Source organism: Clupea harengus, chromosome 11, assembly GCF_900700415.2.
Source record: "Clupea harengus chromosome 11, Ch_v2.0.2, whole genome shotgun sequence".
In the NCBI taxonomy this organism is placed as follows: Eukaryota; Metazoa; Chordata; class Actinopteri; order Clupeiformes; family Clupeidae; genus Clupea; species Clupea harengus.
Window position 1 is genome coordinate 6,333,529 of NC_045162.1, and position 15,019 is coordinate 6,348,547.

A 15,019-nucleotide genomic window follows, 5' to 3' on the forward strand; every position below is an offset into this window, starting at 1 on the left:
CATCCTGAAGAAGCTGACTGGTCAGACCAGTGCCCTGGCCGGGTCTGTTGAGATCCAGACCCTCGCTGAGGCTGTAGAAGACCTGGTCAAGCCCCTGGAGGAGGAGGTAGCAGCCCCAGTCGAGGAGGTTGTGGAGGCCCACGTGGAGGAGGAGGTAGCAGCCCCAGTCGAGGAGGTTGTGGAGGCCCACGTGGAGGAGGCTGTGGAGGCCCACGTTGAGGAACATGCCGCGCCCCTGGAGGAGGCTGTGGAGGCCCATGTGGAGGCCCAGGTTGCGCCCCTGGAGGAGGCTGTAGAAGGCGAGGTCCAGCCTCTGATTGCTGAGGCCGAGGTTGAGGCAGAGGCCGAGGCCCAGGTCTAGGCTGAGCCAGAGGTGTGAGGGAACCACCCCCAATCACAAACCAAATCTGCCACCATTTTGGACAATGAGAACAACATATTCCCATTCCAATGTTAACTCTTTTGTGTTTTTTATTTAAAAAAAGAATAGATTTGACATGAGTGTATGGTTGTATCATTAAAGTGGTTCAAACGTGATATTGTGTGATGTGGTTTTATATTGTAATAGTATAATGTGCTGGTGGCACAGTGGAAGACACAACTGCAGTGAGAACAAATTAGTATCTTTTTTTTAATCACAGACACAAACAGCATAACAACACAATAATTTCTTGGTGTAAATCATTGCATAGAATAATATCTTATTTTTAAGATATGGCTAATGTTTTGAATCAATGGTTTAAAAATTATTTCAATTCAAATGCATATCTGCTATTCGTGTAAATATGATTATTATTATCATTGCTGTCATATTACTCCCCCATTTGATCTATACACTGTGTAGATATACAGAGTCACACAGCAGGTATGGCCTGTCTTCTGCACACGGGGCAGGGACTTGAGTCCAGACCCTCAATGTTCCGGAAGCCAGCATCTATGATTGTGTCCATGCAGTCAGGGCAAAAGTGATGACCACAGGGGTGTCGCCATAGTTTCCAGTGGCGTTTCCGGCCACAGCGCTGGCAGTCACGTAAAGTCGTGGCGCAGCGTGGAGGGCTTGGCACAAGATTGTCAGTGGAAGGACAACTGACAGCTAAACTGGAGGCAAACATAAGTGTGATACAGATTGGTTTTAAAACAGATGTGAACTCAAGGACAGCAGTGTCGGCACATGCCTGACTCAGAGCATACAAAACAAGATCCAGCTGTCATGGAATATGATTGTCATGGAGAGAAAACATATTTTTAAAACTCTAAAAGTTTGACCCCATCGTTTTATTCTACATATTTATAACTTTCATGCACAATCTTACCACATATTTATGAACAGCTTTATCACAATTAGTTGTCCAATACCAAGAGTGAAAAGGGTCTTCAGTGCGGTTCCATAGCCCTAACCATGATTCCTTTTTAATTTAACGAACGAAATATATTACAAATGCACCTGTCGCTTGGATTTTGTCGTCTCACCCAGCGGCAGGATGTGAATAGTGAAAGCATTGCTGTCCAACAAGCTCGTAATGCCGACCTCATTCTCGCACGGGGAATATTCAAAGTGGGCATGGAACATGCGTCTAAAAGTAAATTAAGTTATTGTCAAGTTCATTTGTAAATCACTTCCCATCCGAAGCGATCGCCTTCGGCTACTCTTCGTAAAAAAGAAAAGAAAAAAGAAAACATGTTTTCCCTGAGTTAGTTTTCAGAGTGCGGAGCAATGCCTCCCACATATTTAGTTATCACCATAGACAAAAAAACATATTGTACCACGGGCAGTCAGTGTTTACGTAGAATGTAAAAAAGATAAATTACATCACAATGGACACATTTGTTTTAATTGATTGGCTGACATATTACATTTCTGCAGCTTGTCACGTTTTTTTTTAATCCAACTTATGCTTTCTCAAAACACTTTCCATATAGTAGGCATCTCCAAATACAGCGTTTGCTTATTCGTGTTTATTCGTTTGGCCGCGCATAGAATTATTCATCTTGAAACCATACACCTTTTCTTCCAACAGAGGGCAGAGTACGTACTGAAATGAGAAATGTGAGACGCTTTCGCCACAGAGCAGGAAGGCAGACTAAGATTTGTTGTTCACTTGGGTATTCAGAACAACAAAATCACTAGTCTTCCACTCTGCTACGGACGTGAGACGTTTCTGTGTTAAAAGGGGGAGACAGCCTTCTCTGGTCTTCAGCTTGTTCGTGCGTAACTGCCTCAGAAATGATATGTTCACTATTTCATAAATTGTCTGAATAAACTTTCTCATGCCATTAAATCGGATGCACGATAGTAAAAGCAAATTTGTGACACTTAAGCTTCCAATGTAGACCTAAAGCCTAACTTTTAACGAAACGTACACAATAATTGTTAATATTATTATCATATTTATAAGTAGTAGTAGTAGTATTAGTATTAATAGTAATTAATCCTGCAACATTTGTTGTCACGTTCTCAGCTGTTCCCTGCATCTTTAGCCTTGGCCTGCTGTTGCCAGGTTACAGACTGTGCTTAAGATGGCCTCATGTACTTTAGTGTTTGTTCAGTTCTGTTCTGATTTGTGTGTAGACTGTCACAGTGAACTTTAGCACCTCTATCAAATAACTTATCTCCCCATAACGCCACAACCCTTCACCCTTTCATCTGAAGGCTGCAGCAGTTTTTGAAGGAGAGACTGGAAGTACTGACCTTCTCCTTGTATCCCTGGATTCAATGAATAAATTCCTGCTTTTTCAGATCCTGTCCCTACCTCTGTCAGTTCAAACTTTGAGCCAAGTGTATTTCTTCTCTATGAGTAGTGTTTTCTCTTTGCAGGGTGTTGCTCCACAGAATGCATACATGAGGTAGTCAGAGATTTTGTGCCGATCAGGGACAAGATGCTCCAACTGAGTCTGGTCGCAATGTCATTTTGTATGACAGATTATTTGATTTGATTTCCCTCATAAAAGGAATAAGCCACTGTATCATTCTGTTATCACCTGTAGATTATCATCATGTAACCAATTGTGTATATACAGAGCATCCTTACCATGTTTTACATTCAACCTACCAGGTTGAACCTATCATTTTTCACATTAAACATTAAGACATGAACATTAGACATTCAATATGTCTGTTGGTGTATGTGTAAAAAAAAAACTGTGCTCTCCAACAGGATATATCTCTTTGTGAGTATATATCTGACATTACATTTCATGTGAGACATCTCTGTGCACAAACAGTGTTAACAAAAATGAAAAACACATTCGACATTCAACCACAGTCTTTATGTCAACCCCTGTCTGGCAAAGCAACAAATGACACAAGGGCGGAGAGTGTGATGTTTGGATGATGGCATAGTAAATTAGTATGGACATAGAAAGGTGACATTTCTGGTTGCAGAACCAGTCCAGTGTGGATGTAGTCTTTCACTGCTGATTAGTGCTATCACACTTGGCATTCACACACAAACACACACACAAGCACAAGCACAAGCACAAGCACAAGCACACACGCACACTCACACACACACACACACACACACACACACAGATGCACAGCACAACTACAGTCAGCTCAGGAATAAAATCATCTCTACTCACCACTTCCAGCTAGATTGTGTCTTCGTCCAGGAGAATTTTTGTTCTTTTGCAGACAAGGGATTTGTTTGTTACAGGGAAAAGAAAAACACTTGTGGACCAAAGACGTTTAAATGGTACTTGAAAAATGAAAACAAGAGGACACTAAAGCACTGACAAAAAAATCAAGAGAGAGAGAAAAAGAAAGAGAGTGGGGAAAAATTCTCTTGACAAAAAAAAGGAGGGGAAAGGACTAAAAGATGCCTGGAACTGTTGCAGAACCTACGGTCCAGTTCTAGAGGTTCAAAGAGAAGGAATCTGCTCAGAGGAGTCTTCAAATAGAGAGCGACAGGTCCTCTGCGGCCTTAGCGCCGGCAGGACGCTAGCTGTCTGACTGAGCAGTGTTGGACACTGATGGAAAGGTTTTGTAGGTATGGGTTATGCTTTTTACTCAAAGCTGACAGACAGACAACCCCCATACACACAGGTGCTATTCAAGGATATTGTGTAAAAAGTGACGTCAGTGAAAATTTAGTTGGAAAGCACTTCAGCATAAAAGTCCCGCCCTCCTGTGCCATTACCACTGTATGGACTTTTCCCTCGTTCCTCCATTATCTTTCATCATTTCTCACCCTCACCCACCTCTCCATGATAATGCATGCAAAAAATGTACACGCACAATTAGTTATCTGCACAAATGAATGCGATGGCAAGTCGCTTCACACGGAAACACTTCAAATCCAGCACTGTCAGTGACACCACACCCAAATAATCACAATTTAGTTTCATACATGATTTTCTTCAAAATGGTCACTTTGGAGGTTTTCAAATTAGGCTACCCGAGAAACATAGGAGGAGGCTGTAAGCATCAGTGCAGGTGCTTTGCCTCTGCAACAATAGACTGCTGGCCTTGGTGATAGTTGCTAGGCGATGGAGGAAATACAATGGCCCCCTTAGAAACCAAAGGCCCTTAAATGGACGAAGGGAAACATAACAGAGTGAAGTAAAGTACATGAATCTCAAGAGGAGGGCAAGCAATTATGTGCATATGGGTACAGACAAGGAAGCAAAAGAGATTTTTCACAACGAACATTTCGTAAATAAAAGGATAAAGATGCATGTAGGAATAAAACATGGAATTTGTACAAACCTTGCTTGTGTCAGTCATGAAGCACACTACAAAAGGAACAAAAGGCTAAGTGCTTGCCTTAGTCTTCCAATGCCACATGGGTTCATACAAGTATAAAGTATGATCAGTTTGGAAATATTTGTTAATATTCAGGTATTCCATTGCATAGTTGCCTACTTTTCAGGTTGTTGCAATGGTGTAATTGTTGTATTTAAAGCAAATTTTAAGACCAACCTATCCCTGCCAAACTAAATTAGACAAATGCTATATAAAGGTGGGTGTGAGAATAGCATAGTGTGTGAGTGAAGCACTCAAGAATTAAGCAATTTATTGTGGTTTGAAACGGGGAAAAAAAAGCATGACAGCAAATGTATTACCTTTATGTTGAATGTTCTTGAATCCTTCTGCTATGAGAAAGTGGTCTGAGAAAAGATAGTCACGAGAGCCTCTATTAGTAAGTAAGCATGCAACAGGTAAAGACAACGGATCGACAGTCGCAGATGTTTAGCTTTTGGCCAAGAGATGTTCACAGCACAATGCACGAAGAAGATTCATTAAATGAAATTACTTCACAGTAAAGAAGTTGTGTTGTACAGAAGCAGTTCACATCTAAAAAATGTATTTTGTGCTAAACTTGCTCTATAAAAGTATAGCATTTTCCCCGTAATGAAATATGAATCTCAGTCTTTATTTAAAAACGTCCATCATTGACCTTTTTTCTCAGCTGCTTACACATATACCTCTGTGCACTCTAAATCATTGGCATTAATGAAATAAGTTTACTCACAGGGTGAAGAAAGGAATATAATTTGCTCCGACAAAACGTTTGGCAATTATAAGGCCATTCTTTCATTAAGTAGAGGTCAAGTCCATTAATAGACTACATAAAAGCAAGTTTGACGCATACCCCGCAGATTTTTAGACAGGTCCTGACAATGGGACCAGCGGCAAAATGTAAATTGCACTAAATTGCTCTAATACACATGTTCTGGGCCTGAGTGGGACTGTGGGGTTTTTATGCATCTGAGTGATGGGCTCAACTAAAAAGTGGAGACGAATTAGAGCATGGTCTTGAAAACAGCAGAGTGCCACAGACTGAACAAGTGTGCTGAACTGTAAAAGATTGCTCTTTTTGTTCTGTCCGCGGAGGCAGGTGCACTTTGCGAGTCATTCAGAGACTGAAAGGTTGACTCAGTGGGGAACAATATTTTAAGAAAAGAAGAGGGGTTTAATTGAAGGCATTTTGGAGAAAAAAAAATCATTAAAGAAAATGCGGGATTGTAATCAAGCTTGCGCAAAACAAAATGGCAAGGACATTGCAAATTTGGTTATTTCCTGGCTTTTCAGAACAAGGAGTTCACATGGATTTCACTGCTGATCTCGGCCAGGTTTGTCTTACTAATATTTGAATGTTGGTTTAAAATGGACTTATCTGGTAAACAAAGGTTGCAAATTGGAAAATGCATTTAAAATCAGTGTTCTGATATCTATTTACAATTCTAAAACTTTCACCTCCCTCAGATTTCTTGTTCCTGTAGAACACCCAAAACATATGAAATGAAACTATTGCTGCTGTGGATAGCAAGCTGGAAAAGGTAAAAGTGACTTCAAGACTTTGCAAAATATCGCAAAGCCTATAGTGTGTGTCTTGCGTATATATCTATACTGTGTTATTACCAGTGTGTTTTATACAGTGCTAAAATTTTTCCTCTGAGTATTAATTGAAATCTACAATGAAAAGGGCATGGTTGGCCAACCATTTTCAAACATATATTCTTACATAAATAGGTAAGCACATCATAGGGCAAAATTAACTGAATGTCTTTTTTTTTTTTTTTTTAATGAGGTATCATAGATGAAGCCTTCTAACACACGCCTTTTATTCCCCATTTTGGAGTGATGCACTGTTGGCCTTGCCGAAAAGATGTTTACGGTATTCATCTTCCCGGGCCCCGGTGTGTTCCACTCAGTTAGGGCTCTTAATGTAAATTCCATTTCACCAGCTATTATCCTTCCCTATCTTCCAGACCTGTCTGCTGGTAATACATGCAGCTCTGATGCCCTCCTCCCCTGCCTCCTCCAGCCTACACCCGGGGGAGCCCTGCAAACTGCTTATTCAACAATCGCTTGCCATAAAGATTCCTAATGTCATTTTGGAGCAAAGAGGCCTGTGTGGTTTTTAATTCATATTTAATGGTCGCCGGGGCTAAATAGGTGCACTATCCTAAATGAGAACTGCATCTCTGCTCTGTCTCTCTCTCTCTCTCTCCCTCTCCTTCTCCCTCTCCCTCTCCCTCTCTTCCACTCCCCCACTTAGGCCTGATGCTTGCCTGTCGGCCTTAATAGCTTCACCTTATCTGTTTTTCGATTTCTCTATCTGTGCACATCATAATTGGATACTTCAGTCGGAGCAGGAGCATGGGTGGAGGTAGTTTTTGGAACAGATGCTTTTCAAAATTGTATCTATAGATGATGTTTTTTTTGTTGTTGTTTACTCATTTTGTGGTCCAACTGCTAAGATTGATGAAGCTGAATATACCTAAAAATGTACACAAGCTAGACAAAAAAAATAAACTCTTAAATTGTGGCTTAGCAATAAATGTCAACAAAGAGGGCACCATCGTCTATCTATGCATCTACTTTTAAATAGTAACATGTTTGTAATTTTCCAGGTTAAGGGAATATCCATTGATATTGCTTGGTCAGAGCTGTACAGCAGCCAAAAGGTAAGATATATGAGTTGGGAGGGTAATGTCCTACCAACTCAGGCATTAAGTCACTGCAAACAAAGCAGTGTGTGTGTGTGTGGGGGGGGGGGGGATAAAAAGCATGATCATATCTGCAAATATTGATGTCGTCCTTCTGTTTTTTTGTGTGTGTCTCAGACCAGGCTCAGGCGCTGAAATGTAAATAAATCTATCAGGGCAAGGAGCTCCAATATCATGTTACCACTCCTTACAATCAAGAGGCTTTTCATGTTGCCCTGGAGGGCCATTCTTGTAACGCTAGCACATGAGAGAAGCCCACAAATCATCTCTCACTCTCTCTCTATCTTTCACTCTCATGCACTCTCTCTCTCTTTCACAAACGCACTCTGTCTCTCTTTCTCTCCCTCCCTCCCTCTCTCTCTCACACACACACATACACAGGCGCATGTGGGTATGCACGCAAACACACACACACACACAAGCAAGCACGCACACACACACACACAAACACACACACACACACACACACACACACACACACACACACACACACAAACACTGCCACTGTCTTGCACAAGATGACATCAGGCTTTGGATGTGTTTATATGCTTCAATGCTAAATGATAAGAGGCATTGGGGAGCAGAGAGTGAACAGTACTAGAGGCATGCCATGGTAAGGTACTTCCATTTACTCTCACGCTCCATGTCGTTTTCCTACACCACACACAAACATGTTGAAGCTACACTTGACCGGTGATCCTATCTGTGGACAAGATCAATGGCATACTCAGCCAGTATTGATCTGTCTGTGCTGCTGGCACTGGCAAGTTCTGACCCGCCCCAGCCTGACCCGGGTCACATGGGTAACAGCACTATTTGGACAGACCATTAGCAGAGGTCAAGAACAACAGCAAAACAAAGAGCAGGCGTATTTTATTTCAGTTTCACTATCATCTGGAGCGGCTATCACAAAGCAGGCCTCCTTAGGCTTCAGTCATGTCCTGCGAGTGACTGCATGCAGAAATATAAGAATGATACAACAAATATGAATACAGTTAATTAGATAATGGTGGTGTGGCCTCCTGGCGATCCACCATTTTGTGATCACATCTAAAAGCATGCATCAGAATTGAATGTGTTTCCTTTCCCCCCTTTGAGACTCTAAATGTCTCACCACAATAGATAAACCCTAAGAGCTTCAGAAGAGAGACACTCTTATGGTGTTAGTGGAGTTATCGGTATTCCTAGGACCTAAATTGGATCTGACATACCCAATGGTGTTTCTGGTTCAAGAGCTCTTGGAGAGAGAGAGAGAGACCAGGAGAGGAAGATGAGTAAGAGAGAGAGAGAGAGACCAGGAGAGAGACCAGGAGAGGGAGATGAGTAAGAGAGAGAGAGACAGACCAGGAGAGGGAGATGAGCCCTAAGAGGGGCTATATTAAGGTAATGGCACTCGGTGCAGTCAGCACTGAACCTCATGTGGCACGGTGGCTCAGTTGCTTGCACTGCTTGCACTGCTGCCTCACAGCAAGAAGGTCATGGGTTCGATTCCCACATGGGGCGCTGTTGGCTCTGGGGGGCAGGTCCTCCCCAGAGTGCACAGTGCTCAAGTGGGCTATCTCCCAGGGGTCCTTGAGGAAGGACAGTCCAGGATGGGAAAAAGCAGAAAATAAATTCGCGTGACCTCAGGCTTACCTGCGTGTGTGTGAGTGTGTGTGTCCTGTGTCGCCTCCATATATGCACGTGTGTGTTCCAGTGTGTTGTGTGTGCCATTAAAAACCTGACAAAGGTCTTAATTATTATGAGGCCTATTAACGCCATCATCTGTCTCACCGTCTGGGGTTTTTGGCCCTTGTGGCATTCTTGTGTATTGGTAGGTTTTATTTTTGTACTCCCCCAGCATCCGGCGACAGGCAGCACGGAACAGGCAAAAGCAAAAAGTTCCCTGCCTGATGGAGCTAGCGGGACTCTGAATAAAGCCTGACAGAGGTCAATAACTGTAAACCACTTAGCTTTGGGTGGAATGTTAGTGAGTAATGTGTGTGTGTTGGGTATGTCAGTTGGCCACTCCTCAACTACCTCAGAAACAGGCCTTAAGTCTTATACCTTTCTCCAACTTTTCCCATTTGCCTTTAGCACTGTCTGTTTCTTCCAGTATCCCTGCTAAAACGAGTTCTGAAATCGTTCCTCAAATTCATTCCTCTGCTTCTGATTTTAGGGTTCTGTGGTTGAAACAGCAACACGGCTCTGGCTTTTAGCCAAAACTTGAGAGGACTAACCGATCTTGCTAACCCTATATCTTCATCTCCTTGAAACCACACACATTCAGGTACGTTTTGCATAATGAGGTCACACAAGGGATCTTGGTCTGCTTGTAGGAAAAGACCATATTGCCATGGTTTTCCATCTTCCTTATCAGTCAGAGGTTTCCTCCTCCTGGTGTAGTTCCATACATACAGGAAGGGTTGCCGTAAGGTGAGAGGTTTCTGTCGGTAGACGATTGGTGGTAACCACAGGATCGGTGGTAACCGGAAGTAATTCTAATTAATGATTGGACCAGAATGACTTCTGGTTACTTCCGGTTACCATCGATCGTCTGGTTACCACCCATTGTCTACCGACAGTTTCCTCCTGGTGTAGTTCCATACACACAGGAAGGGTTAGACTCTGTATCCCGCTTTTTGTCCTTTTGCCAGTCCTGTTTGTGACGCCAGAGATGTTGTGGATTTTAAGTTACTTAAAAAGCACTTTATACAAACTCAACACTTTATACAAACTTTATTGCAGAGCAACAATAGCCGAGGCGGTTCATGGAGCGTCTCAGTATCGGAGCTACTTGGCACCAATACTTGTATGATCATAATGTGATATCAGTTTCTCTTTGTCACAGAACCATCAGCCTATTGCAGTAGGACAGCACCTTTTGGCGACTGCCACTGTTCATTTCAGTTTTCAATTTTTCACACCATGTGCTTAACTAACATATAAGCCACCATTTTAGATTCTTATAGTTTAATAGATTATGGTGCCATGGCCTACTGCCGATCCACCATTTTGTGCCCACTTCTAAAAGCACACATCAGCTTTTAAAGTGTGTCAAAAGAACACTTCACGCTATGCCAGGTCTGCAGCCCTTCAGTCTGTAGTCAAATGAATACCCACTCCGCAACTGTCATTCATCATTCATTTAATGTCTTGCAAGCTTGTAACATTTCCTTTTATACCCAGGCCCCTGCATTCAACTATTATTAAAGGTTATTTACATACATGTTGACTGAATAAATATTTTTTGACTGAAAACACACTCTCGTGGTATTGTCATGTTCAGCATTGTGTGCTTGCTCACTGCCACTCTGTACTGACTGTCAGGCTTTCACTCTTTGAGCCTCTTTGAGCCTGCTGCACGTGGGAGCTCTGTGCCATGTTGTTATGCGATGTTCAAATGACCCACAGCTCACAGAAGGAACCATCCCACTGTGGTAATTACCTTTATCCTCACTCCCTGCCCTAACAGATGGACAGGGTCCATCGTTCATGCGTTAACCAGCAGGGTGGCAGGGTAAGACAGAAGGGATCTGGAGCATGGATCAGCCACAGAGAAACTGTTCTGTTTACGTCTCTGGTTTGGAAGTTTGGAAATATGGTAGTGAACAATGACCCTTCAGGAAATAGAGCATTAGCAGGCGGTGACATACAGTGGCTGCCTGTGGGGTATGAATATGGCCAGGCAGCTATGGTTCTGTTAGAAGGCCCAACCTGTGAGTGCCAGGTGGTGCACACATACACACACACACAAACACACACACACACACACACACACAAACACACACACACACACACACACACACAAACACACACACACACACACACACACACAAACACACACACACACACACACACACACACACAAACACACACACACACACACAAACACACACACGCAAACACACACACACACACACACACACACACACACACACACTTGCGCTTCTAAAGAAAGAAAGCAAAATGTTCTCCCCTGCACGCCTACCCCTGTGAGCTATTCCCAGCAGACTCCTTTGCTCTGTGCACTGCCTGTTCCGTGCTGCCTGTCGCCTGATGCTGGGGGAGAAAGTGGTGCCCGTGCTGCTGAAAGAGTCAGTGGGTCTCCTTTAGATTTCCCCCTGATGGTGAAATTACTCATTCTGATCACACCTATCGCAACTGGACTGGTCCTGTTCCAGTGTTGTGTGTGCCTCACTCAGTCCCAGACCACACTGCGCTCTATCTCTCTCACTCCGTTTGCAACTAAGAAATCCTCCTGTCTCACGGATCAGATACATAAAAGGAGTCCTTGATGAAAATGTAAATGAAATACTGGAATGAAATTACATTGGGATGGAGAGAATAAGGCTGTCATTAGTCATTCCATAGACGCAATGCAAATGCACACTGATTGATCATGCTGTTAGTTAATGAAAATGCTCAGTTAGCCAGATAATCTAATTTTACTTGGTCAGTTAAATTTTGATGACCTTGACGGTCATTTCCATTTTGTTATGAAGTTGTAGCACACAGCATATCACCTTATATAAACCTGAGATCAGGGCACTTGAACAATACATTGTATTGGTAATGTGGATTTTTCTGGAAGCAGAATGTCAAACCCCTGACCCTAGCAACAGAGCTAGGACGACAACAGCTAGGAGGCTTCCCTAGCAACAGAGCTAGGCGACAACAGCTAAAAGGCTCCCAAAGGGGTATGAGCTCATGAAAGAACCAAGCATGTTAATTTATTGAATCCCACATTCAAACCATACATTTTCTAAATGTGATCACATCTGCAGAACACGTGAGCGGAATTCTGCTTAACCAACGCTGAAAAGCACGAATTTATATAGAAAATTGATTTGGAAGTTCGTAACAGCACAATTAAAGGCTTACAATGGAATGAATAGGGTGAGAAGGATGGAGAGTCTACATCAATTCCATCAAGGACCCTCCACAGCTGGGTTGATCAGTGAATGGCAATCGACCCTGGACCTTCTGGCCTTGAGTCTACATTTCATGGGCCTCACCATTTTCATGCTTCATGGGCCGTGGCTTCTCTCCACCCATTTGACAGCGTGTTTTGCGGAGAGAGCTCCAGGATCCTGGTTGCTGTGCGCTGTGTTGTGTTGCTGTGTGAAATCCCCCCCCCATTTAATCCCCCCTCCTTCCTCCTGAAAATCATAACTTAAACAACAATTCATCAATACCCAATAATGATCAACTCATTGGAGATATGATAGCCTTTGGGAATTAATTATTGGAGTGCCTTGAGATGACCTTTGGGGTGTTTGTCATAAACTACTTTACATTCATTGATCTCAGAGAAATTGTTTACTGAGTGATGGCTTATAAACAGCAAGAATGAGACCAGTGTGAAAAGAAATACACTGATGAAGTCAGATAGATAGAAAGAGCGAGAGAGTGTGACTCAGATGGAGAGAGAGAGAGAGAAAGAAGGAGTGACTCAGATGGAGAGAGCAAGAGAGAGAGAAAGAAAGAGAGGAACCCAGTGTGGGTCCGAGTATGAGTGAGCTATGGAGCGACCCATATACAGGCATAGAGCGAACGACAGAATGAAAGAAAGAAAGAAAAGGAAAAAGAGAAAGAAAGGATGAACACGAGAGGTCAGGGCATGCTGGGTGAAAGCAGAAATGGAGTGACCCTCACACAGGCATGGAGCGATAGACAGAAGGAAAGAAAGAAAGAAATGGAAAAAGAGAAAGAAAGGATGAACACGAGAAGGCAAGGCACACAAGATGGGTGGGTGTTCATTAGTCTTGGGGGCTAACTGCTCATCTCCCCAGCTCCTTGGGTTTCGGCTCATCTGCATGAAGACGGCCCTCTGGCCTCAGCAGCCGACCGAGAGAGCCCTGCTAATGAGAAGGCCCGGGTCGGGTTACATCACCCAAACCCCCGCGAAAGCACGCGCCAATCGATCCCGGGTTTACCCCAGTGAGTTTCACTAACACAGACACAGGCAAGCTGGTCTGAATATTACAATTTGGGTGTTGATAGGCTTTTTTTTCCTGGTAGAGTGGGATGATGCAAAATGGAAAACAAGGCCTCATGGAAAAAGGGATTGGGCCGAGGGTGGAGGAGGGGGTGGTGGGGGGGGTGGAGTGAGGGGAGATCAATCTGAGACGGCAACATCCAACACCCCTGTTTTTCTTTGTAGTATATCGACCCGAGTAAGAGTTTGTCATGACAGAGATGCTGGTCTCTGTGTTTAGATAAGAGAGGGTATTGCCTCCTCACATACAGGCCAAATCTCAGAGCCGCCTTTGAGAAGAATATGAGCTAGAATTGCTAAATGTATGTTGTTACGAAAATAATTAAATAAAGTTTGAAAACTGACGAACTGCTTGACTTAGGAAAGTAGGAGGAGGTGATTGTGTGCGCATGTGTGTGTGTGTGTGTGTGTGTGTGTGTGTGTGTGTGTGTGTGTGTGTGTGCGTGTGTGTGCGTGTGTGTGCATGTGTGTGCGTGGAGGAGGGCAGGATGTCAGTTTCACCAATATTTATTTACCAATATTCACAGCATGCGTGTGAAAAACTGTGTCTGGACCATTTCCAGCCCAGAGCCCAGAGGAGGAGTGTGATTATGCCTCTGGTGTCTCAGGCTGTGGGAGCACACACAAGGAATGGTACCTTAGTATCCCCCCGCGGACACGGTCTGCCCATGGTATGCATGAAGCGGCCGGTAGCTTGATGGATTGGTCCATGCGCGTGCCAGCGGGGATGGCAGCACAACGCCGAGACCTTTAATGCTCGCACTTAGTGCGCGTGTGAGTCACTGCAGTCCTCTTCTACACGATAGGGATCGCTGCCGAGAAAAATCTACACCGCTGGAAAGTATAATGCGCCAAATTAGAGCACAGTGGAATATACATGACAGTCAACTGTATCACCAGTATTAATATGTGAATTAATCACTGGAAGCAGAAATAAGAAAAGGTAATAATCCGAATAGAGCACAATGAAATAGCCTAGGCTACATGACATGACAGTTTTACTGGATCACCTGTATTCATGTGTGGATTAAACTGGACAAATCCTAAAAGTTTCTGGTTAGTGTTGTATCACTAGTCACCTGCAAAACTAGCCTGTGACTTCAAGCAGCAATAAGTAGTTCAGTTCCAAAACTAGCAAGCTAACTACCTAAAAGGCATGCAGAAACCTTGCAAACACCACCAAGAGCCCAGTTGGCAATGATAGAAGCTTGCCAACACACTCACTTTTGGCAGTAGCTGGCAATGTCGTGCTGTGAAAGCTCTTTGTCAATTTTTGCAGGGTGTACCAGCCCGGAACACAGAACTACATAGTGCATATCCTGGATGGCTAGTGGGAAAGACACAAGTGTTTGTCTGTCCTTCACATGACCATATGCTATCAAAATGAATTTCAGAATGGTACCAAAACTAGTTGCCTATAAAACCATACCTCAAAAAGTGTACAATTGTTGCATAGTGTTGCTTTAATTGTAGGTTCACGTTTCTAGTTATGGTAACAAAAGACACTACAAACTGGAACAAAGGGTATTTTTTTTTTCTAGCGATTTTCATCAGGCAAAAACTTGCAAAGTTTTGACAAGTTCA